Source organism: Microcaecilia unicolor, chromosome 2 (genome assembly GCF_901765095.1).
Source record: "Microcaecilia unicolor chromosome 2, aMicUni1.1, whole genome shotgun sequence".
In the NCBI taxonomy this organism is placed as follows: Eukaryota; Metazoa; Chordata; class Amphibia; order Gymnophiona; family Siphonopidae; genus Microcaecilia; species Microcaecilia unicolor.
The window spans coordinates 270,102,581-270,117,409 of NC_044032.1; the positions used below are offsets into that span (position 1 = coordinate 270,102,581).

The following is a 14,829-nucleotide window of genomic DNA, read 5'->3' on the forward strand; positions in this document are numbered from 1 at the left end:
GTGAGGAGCTCAAGCAGGAAGTGTCCAGTTACAAAACAATCTTTCAGCAAATTGATTAATCACGTGCAATATTTTAGCAATACTATTATATAAGAGCATAGGATTTAAAAGATTTATTGCTGAGACTCGGTAGGATCTATGAATTATTTTCCTCTACAAAACTTACAAAACAACGTTCTTAATGTTTCTCTACAAAAGTCCTAACATAATCTAATATAGCTACAAATCACTTGTCAGATAAGTATATGACTTCATGCACAACACAAGGTTCTTTGTCTTCGTTCTAAGTTATGTCAGAATAGATATTTTTACAGGTTTTCTTTTTCCTCTGTATTTTACAGGCTCAGATCTCAAGAGAATGCATTAAACAGATTCCCTGCAATGTATATTAGGGTGAGTTCTCTGCACTGGTTTTCCCTGATCTGGAGATAAATAGCGCTATTCAAATGTGTGCACACTTTTAGTACTTTCCCTATTTCTTTTGCAACAGTCACTTAGCTCTCCCGTTGTTCTTCGAAATCTCTCTTGCGGTGGCTAACTTGTCGCAGGAGCAGAACTTGGTCCGGATTCCTCTCAGGTGAGTACTTCTCTCTTCTTCTGTGGCCTTCTTCGTTGCACTTACTATAACTTTATCCAAATCAATAAAGGAAAACCCTATCTATTACAGTGCGCTTTCCCTGTGTTTTCCCTCCGTTGTTACTGTGTGTAATCCCTCGTTTTCTTTTTGAAAAGAAAATATAATTGGAGTCCCTGCCTGGTTTCCCTCCCAACTGGTTTTCCACAATTTTCAGTCACTTCAGGCATACCTTGAACCCAGAACTGAGTCAGGACTAGCAGGGTTATCTTTTGGCCAATGAGATCTTAGCCAATATTGTTGTTGTAGGCATCTGTGCCACTGAAGGCAGGTTTATGGTGCTTCTGTAGCTGTTTCCTAACCACAATGCTGCCAAGGGGTCCTGTTTTTTGAGAGGAAAAGTTTAGTACACGGCCCCAGCCCCACCCCACTCTGCCTTGGCTCCGTCTACTCTACCTCATGGCTCCACCTCCTGGTACATCTCAATCCCATGGCCATTCCAGAAAATATTTTATTTACATCAGTGACAGCAGGGATGTGTAAGAGGGAGTGTTTCAATTCACTCTATTATACCCCTATCCAGCATCTATTCCCCCCAGGTAAAAACTAACTGGTCAATACACAGGCAGTCTGCCTGTGGCTGACTGCCACAGGCAGAATTAACCTTGGATGTTCAATTTTGGGCCATTCTCCAGGCACTGGCACTGAATATCCAGGGCTATTTCATACAGAGCAGGCCGCCAGAGCTAATGCAGATCCCAGCTGATATTCAGGCAGGGCCAGCATAACTGAGCTTGAAACCCCAAGAAGCCAGACTATATGTAAAGCGATGTTGAAGATACAGAAACAGAAAGATGTATTGTAGCCACTCCAATCCTCATCCCTTCTTCCCTAGTCCTGATCCTGATCCCATTCTCAACCCCTGGAACAGCATAACCCCCCCCCCTTTGATCCCGAAGAAAACTTTGAGGCTGATTTGGCAGAATTAACTGCAGGCAAGGCCTAAGGTTTTGGCTTTAGGTGCAAGTTTTGTGTTCTGGTTTCCTTGTTATTGTATGGTTATATATGAAGGTAAAAATACAAAAAACGGAGGAACCATTATAGTGTATATACACCAAAACTCAAAAAGTGGAACAAACACCCATTCCTAATTGATCAGAAAAACTTCTGAGCCAAACACACATGTGTATAAATGAGGAGCAATGGAGGGAAAAGACCTCAGTTGGCTGTGATTGTCACTTGACGAAAGTTAAGCAGTTATCACATCCGGGTATAACATTTTCACTTCTCACAGCTCACAGGTAAAAATTATGAGGTAGATATTCAGAGCAATTTAACCAGTCAGAAATGGGTCATGGTCGGATTCAAGATGGCCGACGTGAATGGATCTGTGTTAGCAGAGCTCTGATCGAATTTGATTCCAAGCCTTCGCGATGCCTAAGCGAAGGGGCAAATCAACCAGCACAGTGACCTCCAGTAGACAAGCCGTCCCAACGATCGGACCTATGGACTCATTCATTCAGAGCCAACAGGAAACGCGGTCTGTGAGCGGCGCGACTGCACCGACCGGAGCAAATGGAGGCCCAGCGTCGGCGCTAGCGCTTGAAACAATTTTAAGCCCAGACCGGAGGACTCCCCCTCCGCAACCACAGCGAACGAGTTCCCCTTTGTTGGTGTCGCTTCCGGAGAAGTCGGTGCGACACAAGGCACAGGAACATCAGGGACTCGTATTTGGTGAACCCACCGAGGTGGATGTTACAAGCGCTGTGAGTCAGACAACTTTGTCGGGCGGGAATCTCCTGGTCGCTGGAAGTGAGATAAGTAACTCCTCACAATTAATTTTGCCCTTGGATAAATTTTCTTCTATGGAAAAACCCACTGAGGTGACTCTTGACTCTTTGTGGGCCTTAATAACCTCCTTGGGTAAAGCTCTGTGTCCTCAGATTAATCAATTGGAAATAAAAACTCAAAAGTTAAATGAAAATTTGACTAAAGTTACAGAGGAAGTTAAAAAAATAAGTGAGAAATTGGTGAATCAAGATCAGAAAGGAAAACAAGTGCAAGAAACTCAAGTCATAATAGAAATGGCTCATGGCCAGTTAAATCACTTATTCAGGGCTATCAGCTGATATTCAGTGGCAGCTAACCGGTTAGTGCCGCTGATTATCACCAGGGAGTTTGGTGGATAAGCTGCCCGGTGGGCTTTTCAGTCTGTTTTCTTGAAGACGCTGATCCAGCAAGGGAACAGGAAAGGATGTATGCATGAGAGATTGGTTTGGTCACAGCATGTTATGCACGCGCTAGTGCCGGAACTGGGACAGTCACTTTTTTGAAGGACGCCACTACTATTAACACCAGCCTGACAATTTTCTAATGCAACATAAGTGACAAAAGCTATGATTGTTATTACTTTTGGATAAGCTTTTAAAATTAGGCAGGCAGGAAGGGTGGTGCTATGATGTATAGTAATAAGTGTCTGATTTGTTGCTGAGGATGAGTCACTTCCAGTATAAGGCACGGCGTTACTGATATACTGAGAGCATTTATTTGAAGCCCACTGCAGTGCCCCCTAGGTGCCCTATTACTGTCCTGGGATGTCAGAGGGACCAGTCTACTAAAAATGCTGGCTCCTCCTACATCCCAATGGCTTGATTTTGTGCGTTCTGCACTTGGATGTTTCTGTTTCGACAATGGACAAAAATCAAAACGTCCAAATCACAAAACCTTGTTCAAAACAGTATTTTCGAAGCAAAAGATACACGTTTTTCGTTTTTTTTAAAGGACCTTCTTTTCTGTTTAGATTTTGGATGTTTTTTGCAAAACGTCCAAAGTGGGCCTTAGACATTATATCGAAAATGCCCCTCATTGTGATTTAGTAGATTTGTGAAGAGTGCATTTGACTTGATCAGTTGTAAGTGAGTGAAAGGCTGACCAGTTCTGTCTGCTTGTGAGCATAGTGGTGAAGGATCTTGCAGATTAAGAAAATTATCTATTGATGTTAGGGAGTTATTTAATTATTGTCTGATTTTAGTTATTTTCTGCTCGAAATATGATGCCAATTGATCAGCTGTTGGAGTGGGTTTGTTCATAATAGTTATAGGTTGAGTATTCAATAGCTTATTTACTAGTGTGTAAAGTTTTTGTGGCTTGTATTTTCGCCTATAAGTTTTGAATAGTAAGTGGTTTTTGCTTTGATAATCACGCTCTTTTACAATTTTAGAAGGTTTTTTTTTCCAATTAGTCCATTATTTGTTTTTGATCCAAATTCTTTCTTGTCTTCTACATTTATGTTTGATTTGTAGGAGGTCTTCAATAAACCATGGAAATAACTTCTTTTTTGTCGGGATTTGTTTGTAATTGGTGCAAGAAGAGGAAAGTAAGTTATCAAGTTGTTCGTCAATTTTACCTCTGGAAGGTATGTGATGTGTTAGTAGGCTTAGATGAATGGGTGGATTCTGTCCAGTTTAGCTTGAAAGAAAGGCTGCTATGATCTGACCAAGGTATTGGGGACCATTGTGGTTCACATATATGAAAGTTAATAGGATCTGTAAATTTGGTTGCTAACAAATCTAGCTGATGTCCTTTGATGTGGGAGGACATTCCATTGAAGAGTGAGAATTGCCAGATATTAAGGAAATCAAGGAATTGTTTAGTATTTAGATTAGCAGCATTCTCAAGATTGTTTGGATGTCCGTATCTAGGGAATTAGAGAAATATAAAATAAAAACATGTCACCTGTAATAGAAACAGAAACATCACACCAACACATATACAGATAAATGGTTTCTGGATACCAAATAAGGAGCTGTGTTTTCTAGGTACGCGTAGTCATGGTCGTGAACAGACGGCTGCGTAATAGCCGCATTGCCCGAACTTGAGCTCGGGGCAGATGATGTGGTGGTTGAGAACACTGGAAGGCGTAATGGCCATATTGCTGGCAGCGATAACACTGGACATTGGCATAGCAATCAGGACTAGGGCCAGAATGGTAGTCTCTGGGTCGTATATTAGTGATGGGTGGGCCTTTTCAGGTTGAGACCGGCGGCCACGATTATCAGGGTAATCATTCCTACAGTCTTGGCGATGTGGGTTATCTAGCGAGGGGAGGTCACTCGGTCGCCTGCGGTCTCTCTGTGGCTGTCGTATCTGCATCCGGGAGACACGTAGCGATGGGGAGTCTGAAGGAGGTTGACGGTATTGACTATGAGGAAAGTGCCGGCATGGAAATTCCATGGCGTAATGTCCCAATTGGAAACAACGGTAGCACTGTACTTCAGCTCGGTGGCTGGGAGTAGGCTGAGAGCGATAGTCCCGGCACTGATTGTTAGCTCTAGGAGCATTGGAGTTATGTGGAATGAGTGAATCGCCTCTTGCAGGGGACCGTCTACTAGGCCGGGGATTAAGATTGACCTCACCAGGTATCAATAACGATGTCAGATCGACAGTGTCTGGGATCACGTGATCAGTGATAGTTGATACCCATCTACTGAGAATCTGATAGTGGAGATGACGGGTGGAATCGGGTGTGTATGTGTAAATAAAGTCTAATAACCTTTGCAGATTTTTGGTATTAAAGGTGCCCTTACGGGGCCACGAGAGTCCAGGCTGAAACTTATTCCAGGAATGCCATATTTGGCAAAACTTTATAAGATTTATGTGGTCTCCTGGGAAGTGATTTATCACTCTCTCAAGAGGCAGCATAATGAATTGGGTACCAGAACTCTGGTATGGTAGAACACCGATATCTGGGTTGTGTCAAATTGTACTGGCAAATCTAGTCTTATACAACACCTATATCACTACTATCTGTTACTATTATCTCCACAAGAAATCCGAATATAAAATTGCCAATAGAAATCCGACTATGAATACAACTAAAAATCACCAACTCCGTAGGTTATCACAACTAACGTGACAATAAACTACAGGAACACGGAGGAAATCCGAAAGGTCACTCCAACGTCTCGGTGGGGATACCTTAACGGCACACCCCTTCTACTGTGTTACCCTGCGCTGGGTAGACAGATAGATATAAGGCGGGGGACATGCACCGTGCAAAATCTATGCTAAAGGACTCAAATGTCCGTTCCGTCATTCCCTAACTACTCTAACCATGCTCGCTAAATTCCCTACACTATTTCTGACTAAATCTGGGTTAATACCTAAGCTATATCCAAGTATTTACATGTCCCTAAAACTATGTTTGTGTTAGTACCCTAGCTGTATCTAAACCCCTAACTAGGCACTGTCACCTACCATAGGGACAACACAAGAATTTGCCCCTCAGCAAGTGGAAGCTTCGCAGAGCATCAGTCCCTGAACTCTATCTAACTGTTTCTACACTATATCAAACATCTTATGTATCTTCTGTAATAACTCCAAAAAAACTCTTATGTATCTTCAGTATAAATCCAATAACTCTTACATATCTTTCATAACTCAAATAACTTTTAATGTCTAGACCTTATGTAGTCTGTCCAAAGAAATAGAAACTCACTCCACCATCAAAGTACTTGTACAAGATTTAACTACTCACAAAATGGATGGTAAAGGAATCCCCATAATTTGGAGAGACAGAGAACTAACATTTGCTCACAACCCAATATAAGCGTTAAAATTAGTAAAAGTATTAAAGAAAAAAGTCTGAAGAGTAGGGATTATACATAGTCAAGAGCCCCATAAACGCATCATTGACCTATACACACCCCCAGTTAACGTTCCTAAGTGTTCTAGACTCAGAAATCCAGGATATACCCTGCCGGAATTAGGACAGGCACCCTCCCGACTAATCTCTAGATCAGTAGTTAAACCCAAGCAACTGATCGACACCAGCTATAAGTATATCCAAGGGGGCCAAATATACCAGTTACGCAAAATCAAACACCTCACTAGAGGACACCTTAAAACAGGTGTATTTTCCAATATCTATATTTTTAGTTACTGTCACCCCAACCATGGTTAACCTGCCTATGGCAGATATTAGTCCCAATATGGGGTGTTTTACCGCAATCCCAGCCAGTACCAGTAATTGTCAATTGTTCTAACTTATTGCAAGATAAAGATATAGAAATAGAAAAGGTATAGAGTATAGGGAATTGGAGTAAAAATTTCCCAATTTTAAATTACAAAATGTAAACAAGGACCTGGCAATAATCTCCAGCCTGGAACAGCAGAGCCTGGCATCATGTCTGTATATTTACGTATATGAGGGACGAACTGTAGGGCACCTTAAGGGCGGCAGCCGATTCTGAAGACTTTAAGGATCCAGGATGGGGAGAAATCAACAGTGGCCAGAAACAGAATCAGAGAGACATGCAAGGTAGAGGTTAAGTACCTCTCGGAGGTTTAAGTACCGCACAGAGGAAATAAGCACAGATCTCTTGGAGGGCAGGGAAGGGACACTCCCTCCGTACGAGATCTAGAAGCAGAAGTGTATAGGCAGGAAAGGAGGTGGGGGTTCTGTGGGCTGTCAGTTTTGAAGAGTAGTTCAGAAAACACACAGAATGATTTTAAAGGAGAGATATAGGATTTCAGGGAACTGCAGTGAATAGGAGCGCAGACAAAAGTAGGAACACAAGATCTACAGGTAGGGATGGAGGGAAACATAACGGGAATACACAGAATAGGCAGGTGAGACAGAAGGGAGGACCGAAATGAAAATACCCTCCTAGTAAACAGTCTCTACAGAAACAAAGAGACAGAGGACAGATGGTGCAATATGTGAGCGCAATGCCACATAAAAGTGCACCAAGAATAGAACAGATAAGCACACGAAAAAAGTACACGCAGGTGACATAAAAACAGATAAGTAGGAAGATAGACCATGTCACAAAAGCAATAGATAAGCCGAATAAGAAGAAGCAGGAAAGGAGAACAGGGAGAAGAGAACTGAAGAAACGAAAGGACGGACGGAGTTCACAGCCTAGGATAGAAAGGGAGAACAAAAAAAAGAAAGTGGCTTAACCACGGGAAAGAGTGGGCAGTGAATTAACCACAGAACAGGGTGAAATCATAGAGAGGGAGAAAGCAGAATGCTTTGATGAGGGACAGGAGAAACCGAAAAGGAAATTCTAGATCACAGTTACGGGTACGGGGGGGGTGGGGGGGGGAAAGAAGGGACTCCGGGACAACTAAGAGAGCTCATATTACATCTCAAGGACACAGGTAGAGGCAGGAAAAGTTAGGGTGAAGGAGAACAGAGAAAGGGATGGGGAAGGGGAGTAAGCCTGGACAGAGTAGAAAACAGAAAAGGAGAATACTCAGAACAGAAAGGAGGGGAAAGAAAAAAGTAGATCTTGGACGCATAGAATCTCCCCTCTTGCGGCCAAGATGAAACATAAAAGAAAGAGAAGGGGATAGGAAAGCATGGAACATGGGATAAGACCGTAGCGGACGGCGGTCACCACTGTTTAATTACCCCCCCATAGACCCCCGTGGGATCCTTCCACACGGAGGTGTACAGAGGGTCTGTTCTTCCAAGATCTTTTTAACCGCCTCCCTGAATTCCTGTGAGACCCCTTCCCATGGGTATCGCTGTTGGGGAGGCATCAGAAGGCTCAGTTCAAATCTTATTCCCATGACCACAGCCTTCTGTCTCTTTGGATCTAAATGAATCTTTGGCTATTTATGTTCAGTGAGAAATCTTACTTGTGTGTGTGTGTGTTAGTTTGCAAAACAGATAGAAGATAGAGAATAAATTGAAGCAAGGACAGAAACAGTGTAGTTAAAGAAATAGTCTTTTTATTCTTACCACATCAGACTTTAATCAGATACATTCAGCAGACAGATTCTGGGTTCAACTAGCCAGAGCCCTGCCCTCTAGGACGCGTTGGGGAAAATCGTTCCCACGAGGGCTTGCATGCACCCTGCTTTTATACAATTTGGTCACTATACAAGTCTATGGAGAGGGATTTTTTTTCTCTAATCTTGCTTAATCTATGAGTCATGCCCTCCGGTCAGGTGCCCCTCTTTCCGTTTTAGCTATTGCAAGTTATTGTGCAATTTCCTTTTTTGTAAACACTTTGTTCTTATGAAGATATCTAAATATGGATATATCAATTTCATAACATCTTGTGATCTGGGTGCCAACTTATTAAAGACAGACTTCGTGTTATGAACCAAACTTCTTATCATTTCTGTCTTTAATTTCTACATCATGTGTGTTACACTCAATTTGGAAGTAGCACCAGGTTTCATTAAAACTCACCAAGCAGTCCTTGCTCTTGCAGGCTCTCTGCTATAAGGCCATCATCTTGTTATCAGGCCTAGTCAGTGCTTTTCAGCTGTTTAAAGCTATGTAGCTTGGCCCACCACTATTCCAGTGGATAGGTCTCAAAGTAGAACACATATTAACCTGCAGGAAAAGCAAGTCCTTGCTCAGCCAGTCATAGATTTTTAAACCTAGCTGGTATTTTTACAGCCTGAGTCCTAAAATCTGGCCTTCCACCCTTCCGGTGGTCATCCAGTGAGGGCCTCTTGCTGTACTATAATTATACAAGATGTAAGTTGATATCTCCAATTATAATGATATTGTCATTGTTGACACATATGTTTGATATAAATTCAGTAAGTTTGGCCTTGGCCAGGTTCCAGCTATTGGGAGGACAATATAGTAATAGGAGGCAGATAGATTTGGATAGAGAATCATTTTTTATAGAGCAGGCAACAATTTCTAAGTTAGGGGATTGCAATTCAGTAATAGTTTTTACCCAGAGGAATGATTTATAAATAATAGCTAAGCCTCCTCCTCTCTTTTTGGCTCTTGGGAAATGAAGACTGGAGTATCCAGGTGGACATATGTCTAGGATTGCTGGATCATCTTTTACATGTAGCAAAGTTTTGGAGATAAGGGCTAGACCTACTTATCCAATCTTTACTGATTTCGGTTTTGTTGATAACTGAGCGAGTATTGGTATAACCTATGGGTAGGGGCAGGTAGGAATGCTTATCAGTAATTGACAATGGAACTTCAGTGAGTATGCATTTGTTGTATGAAGTTTTTGCTCTGATACTTAGTGGGAAGTGTGATGTTTGGAGCATTATGAACCAGGTATTGAGATTCTAAAGCCCATATGGATAGTGCCTAGGGGTATATATTACAGGGATAGTATAGATGAATTAAAAAGCATTGGTGAAATGACTGGTGTGTTTTGTTAGAAAGAACAGGTAAAGTAACCAGTATAACAAGATTTTTAGCAAACTCATTATACAGCATTGAGAAAAGTGATTTTATTATTTGTTTTTGGTAACTGTGCATAATGCAGGGGCATAGTCAGACTTGAAATTCTTTTCTTGGGGGGGGGGGGGGGCACCCAGAGTTAACATGGAGGGGACTAGGCATATAGGTGTGTCTAGTGTTTAGGAGTGTACCAAATAATGCCTTAAAGTGAACTTTATGATGGATTTCTAAGTAAACAATCTGTTCTACATCAATATAAACCACATTCACACTTATGGAAACTTTGGAAACACTGACATTTTTTTAAATCTCTTACATCAGTCACTCACAGAACACAGACCAATCTATACCAATTACAGAATAAAGGACCAAAAATCAGAAAAGGAAACACTAAGAAATCACATTCTATATAAGCAGTACAGCACAGGAGAAATAAAAACAAAAATGCATTATCTACTGTAGGAAGCAACATTAAGATCACTTTCTACCCCAAAATAAAACCCACAAATAAATTATCTGGATATCCAAGAAATGTAAGAAACAAAAACAAAACAAACTTGTGGGACACAGTGGGCCTGATATTTAGACCGCAGGAGGCAGCCCGCATAAGTGCTGCGATTGGCAATGACCCCGGATATTCAATGCCAGGCTGTTTCCGGTGACTGGCATTGAAGATCCAATAGGACCCAAAGCAGTGCAAAACAAGTAAAGTCATAAACAATACAGTTTATACCAAATTGTTTAACCACCCTTAGGTTTTGCCTTTGGGTTTAACAAGCAATACTATCTGCATGTAAGGTCTAGATAAACAAATCTATGTTGAAGGCATATGCCCTAAATATGTAATACTTGGTAGCAATAATGAAACAGTGATGGAATACTCGCACAGCAGGCAGCCAACGGATTTAATTTCCACTGAAAATAATTAACGTTGTATGAACATAAATGTCATTCAGCTCCAACTGTTTGACTGCTGCTTTCCCTTAGCCATCATTATTCCAGGAACTCATCTATATATAAAGATTACTCCCCCAACAAAAAACATGCTTTTACAACTAAACAGACTTGAAGAAGAAATAAATAAATATATACCACAGAACTAGAAATGATGGCACATTTAGACTGACTCTGGACTTCTGCTTGAAGGTAGCTCTGCCCTCATTATTCAATCTCTCTTATAAATAGTAAAACAATGTTAAGTGCATTTTTATAATATACCACTGCAATCCACAAAACAAAAGGAACAATGTCCCACAAACCATCTTCCTCTTTTGATCTAGGCACAGGAAAAAAGATTGTAAATGCTCCCAGGTTTCAACCTAATTCATGTTTAATGTGGGATATAAATGTCATAAATAAGTACAATACATAAATAGAAACTCTGAATGTTGAGCACCTGATTCTCATAACATGATGTCTGTTTTAGTGGCCATTTACCAGGAGAAAATAAAATCTCTGCATAAATATAATGCATACTAGGGTGTCCCTACAACCAGCCCCTCCAAATGACACACTGATTAGAATTTATAGCAAATTACTATACTTATGAAAAGTGATTCCGTTATTATACATCCTCTGTGTACATCCATATGCTGCACAAGTCGGCATGTTTATTTTTATTTATAATGACATTTGTATCCCACATTATCCCAGAGCTCAGGTTCAATGTGGCTTACAATCCAATCTAGTATATACATATTATAGTTACTCAACATTTTTCCTTTATCGGAAGATTCATAAGTCTTCTATATTCAGCCATATAAAAAACTTTACAAGAAATAGTTTATGAATTATTTTACAAGGTTGTATTGTGTAACAAACACACAATTATAAGCCATTATACAGGATAAAGTTTGACATTTTATATAAAAGTGGTCATATCTGTCTTCCATTATTTTATTGCAGGATCTATCTTAAAACCAGCTCTTGGCTGAGCTGAACAGCTGTTACCTAAGTTTCTTCATTTTGCAAAACACAGAAGAGAAACAAGAAACAACAATGTAGAACATCAAACTGAAAGCCATGACATTGTGATACATGTTACAGATAAGATATAGTCAGCCAGCATCCTGGACTAAAGAAGATATAGGAGACCATTTATCTGTGAATTTATGTATCTTATTGGATTTCTTTGCTAGATATACTTCAAATTTATAGGTGGTGCATACCAAACACCACCACGGATAGCTTGTGTTAACCACTGCTTGACAAAAACACATCTGTAGTGCTGAATTCTACATTATTTTTTTTTATAACACAAATACCATGCTTGAAAAAATTTCAACTATTAATAGTTGTATTTTACCTAAAACAAGGGCATGAACCACAAAAATCTAATGCACATTGTCTCCCTCGCCCAAAGAGAGCTACTAGCCTACACCTCTCACTCATGAAAAACAGAGGATGTGGGAACACATCGAGCAGCATTTCCCTCCAAGGTCAGCAGGACCAGTAAAAGAGGAGGGAAGTGAACCCCCCCCCCCATATAGCAAGGCACACTCATTTCACCGCCCTCAAGAGCTCACTCGCCAAGCACCCCTCTTATCCAGGGTTCCCCCCCCCCTTTGTCCCACGGTCAGTCTGGTATCTTTCCCTCTTGCTCATCCACTGTCCCTAGTTCAGCATGTCTACCTTTCTCCTCCCTACCCATGATCCGCTATCTCTCTCTCCACTCCCCTAACTGTGCCGTCCGACCGTCCGGTATTTCTCCCTCAATCTCAAACTAAAAAATATAAGTGGGATCAAATAAAAATGGTACCAACAAGAACAAGAACGTGGATGCAGCAGCTCATAGGTTTGTTTGCTTTGCTTTGAGGATACGGGGAATCGATATGAGAGCTGCAAAGGGAAGTGGAAAGAGAGATTAACCTCCATGGCTTCACCTTTATGATGTCTTGCTCCTGTTCTCAATCAACCCTCCCTGAGCAGTGAGCCACGCGGGCAACGCTGAAGACAGCTGCTTCCAGGTGCCCTGGTCCGTTTTGATGCTTCGTCCCACTCACAGGGAGTTGAAAAGGCAGAATGAAGCAGCGAACTGACTAGGGCAGCTAGAAGCAGCTGCCTTCAGTGCTGCCCATGCCATGGCTCACTGCTGGAAACAGGGATGGCCGGACCTGAAGAAAGGGAGGGAGAACTCAGCTGCCTGATGCGGGGACAGGGAGCAGGGAGCATAAGGAAGCACAAAAACCCGCTTGGTTGGCTACTATTTTGGGGGGGGGGGGGGGCTGAGATACAAATGAGGGGGCCTGGACCCCTGAGGACTCCTGCAGCTATGCCACTGGCATAATGTAATGTGATGTAAAGATGAAGAAACAATGTTGATTTCTATTGAAGTTAGAAAATATCTATCAATTCTTGCAAACCAAAACAGACAAGGAATGGAAAGAAATACTGTGTCAGACTACAGCGTTAAAATGACTTGAATTACAGTGAGGATTCAAATAATGAGATAAACTAATTATACATAAAAGAGCTAACAAATAGTACATAAATATTGCCATACTGGGAAAGACCAAAGGTTCATTAAGCTCAGCATCCTGTTTCCAACAGTGGCCAATCCAGGTCACAAATACCTGGCAAGATCCCCAAAAAGTACAAAACATTTTATACTGCTTATCCCAGAAATAGTGAATTTTCCCCAAGTCCATTTAATAATGGTCTATGGACTTTTCCTTTAGGAAGCCATCCAAACCTTTTTTAAACTCTGCTAAGCTAACCGCCTTTACCACATTCTTTGGCAATAAATTCCAGAGTTTAATTACACGTTGAGTGAAGAAACATTTTCTCCGATTCGTTTTAAATTTACTACATTGTAGCTTCATCGCATGCCCCCTAGTCCTAGTATTTTTGGAAAGCATAAACAGACACTTCACATTTACCCATTCAACTCCACTCATTATTTTATAGACCTCACTGACATCTGTACAAGTCCAAGTAGCGGGAAATGATGCACTTTGATATTGTGCTATTGTTGACTGTCAGTTCTTAGGTCAGTGGAATGCATTTGAAAAGTTATTCTCAAATTTGCTCACGAAGGGTATCGACTAAGAAACTTGGTTCAGAGTCCTTCTGAAGACGCTGCCGAAGTCGTGCACAAAGGGGCGCAACCCTCAGCAGTTGTAGGCAGATTCAAAGTGGAGTGGGAGGTGTTATCAACTGCTCAGCATATCGTCTGATAGGTCTGTTGCAATGCAGTGATAAAGGAAGGTCCGGTATAGCCTCCTAGGTGGACTGGGGCTCTGAACTGCAGATACTGATGATGTTTAGAGGGTGTAGGGTGGATTTCAATGATTCAGTAGTTGTATTCAAGTTCAAAGAGGATAGGAGACCTTATTAGGTACTATAATGTGGGACCTTCTTCTTCTGAGGGATCAAACCTTGATAAAGTTCAAAGTGAAGCATGAAGGGACACCTCCCTTTGGTGCAACGTCTCAGAAGCAGGCTGACTATTGTGGGAAGTGCTTGCTGGAGTCACCAACCATCTGCCTGATTTTCAGCAATAGGCTTACAAATTCGGCTTATATGTCTTGGAAAATGAATGGCAGGCCTACATTTATAAACATAACTCTTAGGGGCCCTTTTACTAAGGTGCGCTGAAAAATGGGCTGCGCTATTGTAGGCATGTGTTTTGGGCATGCTCAGATCCATTTTTCAGCGCGTCTGTAAAAAAAGGCCTTTTTAAACTTTTTGCCAAAAATGGACGTGTGGCAAAATAAAAATTGGTACGCATCCATTTTGGGTCTGAGACCTTACCGCCAGCCATTGACTTAGTGGTAAGGTCTCACGCAGTAACTGTGCGGTAATCGTCTATACACATAGAATGACGATTACAGCCCGGTTTCTGCCACGTGCAGGAAAATAAAAATTATTTTCCGGCGCATAGTGGATGCGCATACAAAATGAAATTACCACCGGGCCTCATGGTAGTTGGGTGGTAACTCCAAATTGACATGCATTGGGCGCACATAGGCGCCTACGTGGCTTAGTAAAAGGGCCCCTTAAACTCCTAAATTAAAATGAATTTTCAACTGAAAACTTTTGCTTATAAATTTGGTTGAAAATAGGGCAGAAATTTAGG

At 41.4% G+C, this 14,829-nt stretch overlaps 1 long non-coding RNA gene across 1 annotated transcript; it reads left to right on the plus strand.

The window, feature by feature from the left end:
* The first annotated feature begins 968 nt into the window (after positions 1-968).
* Positions 969-10,656, plus strand: LOC115462417. The gene is made up of 3 exons (XR_003940838.1): positions 969-980; positions 2,263-2,264; positions 10,578-10,656. It is a non-coding gene; the product is annotated as an uncharacterized LOC115462417 (long non-coding RNA).
* Positions 10,657-14,829: the final 4,173 nt, after the last annotated feature.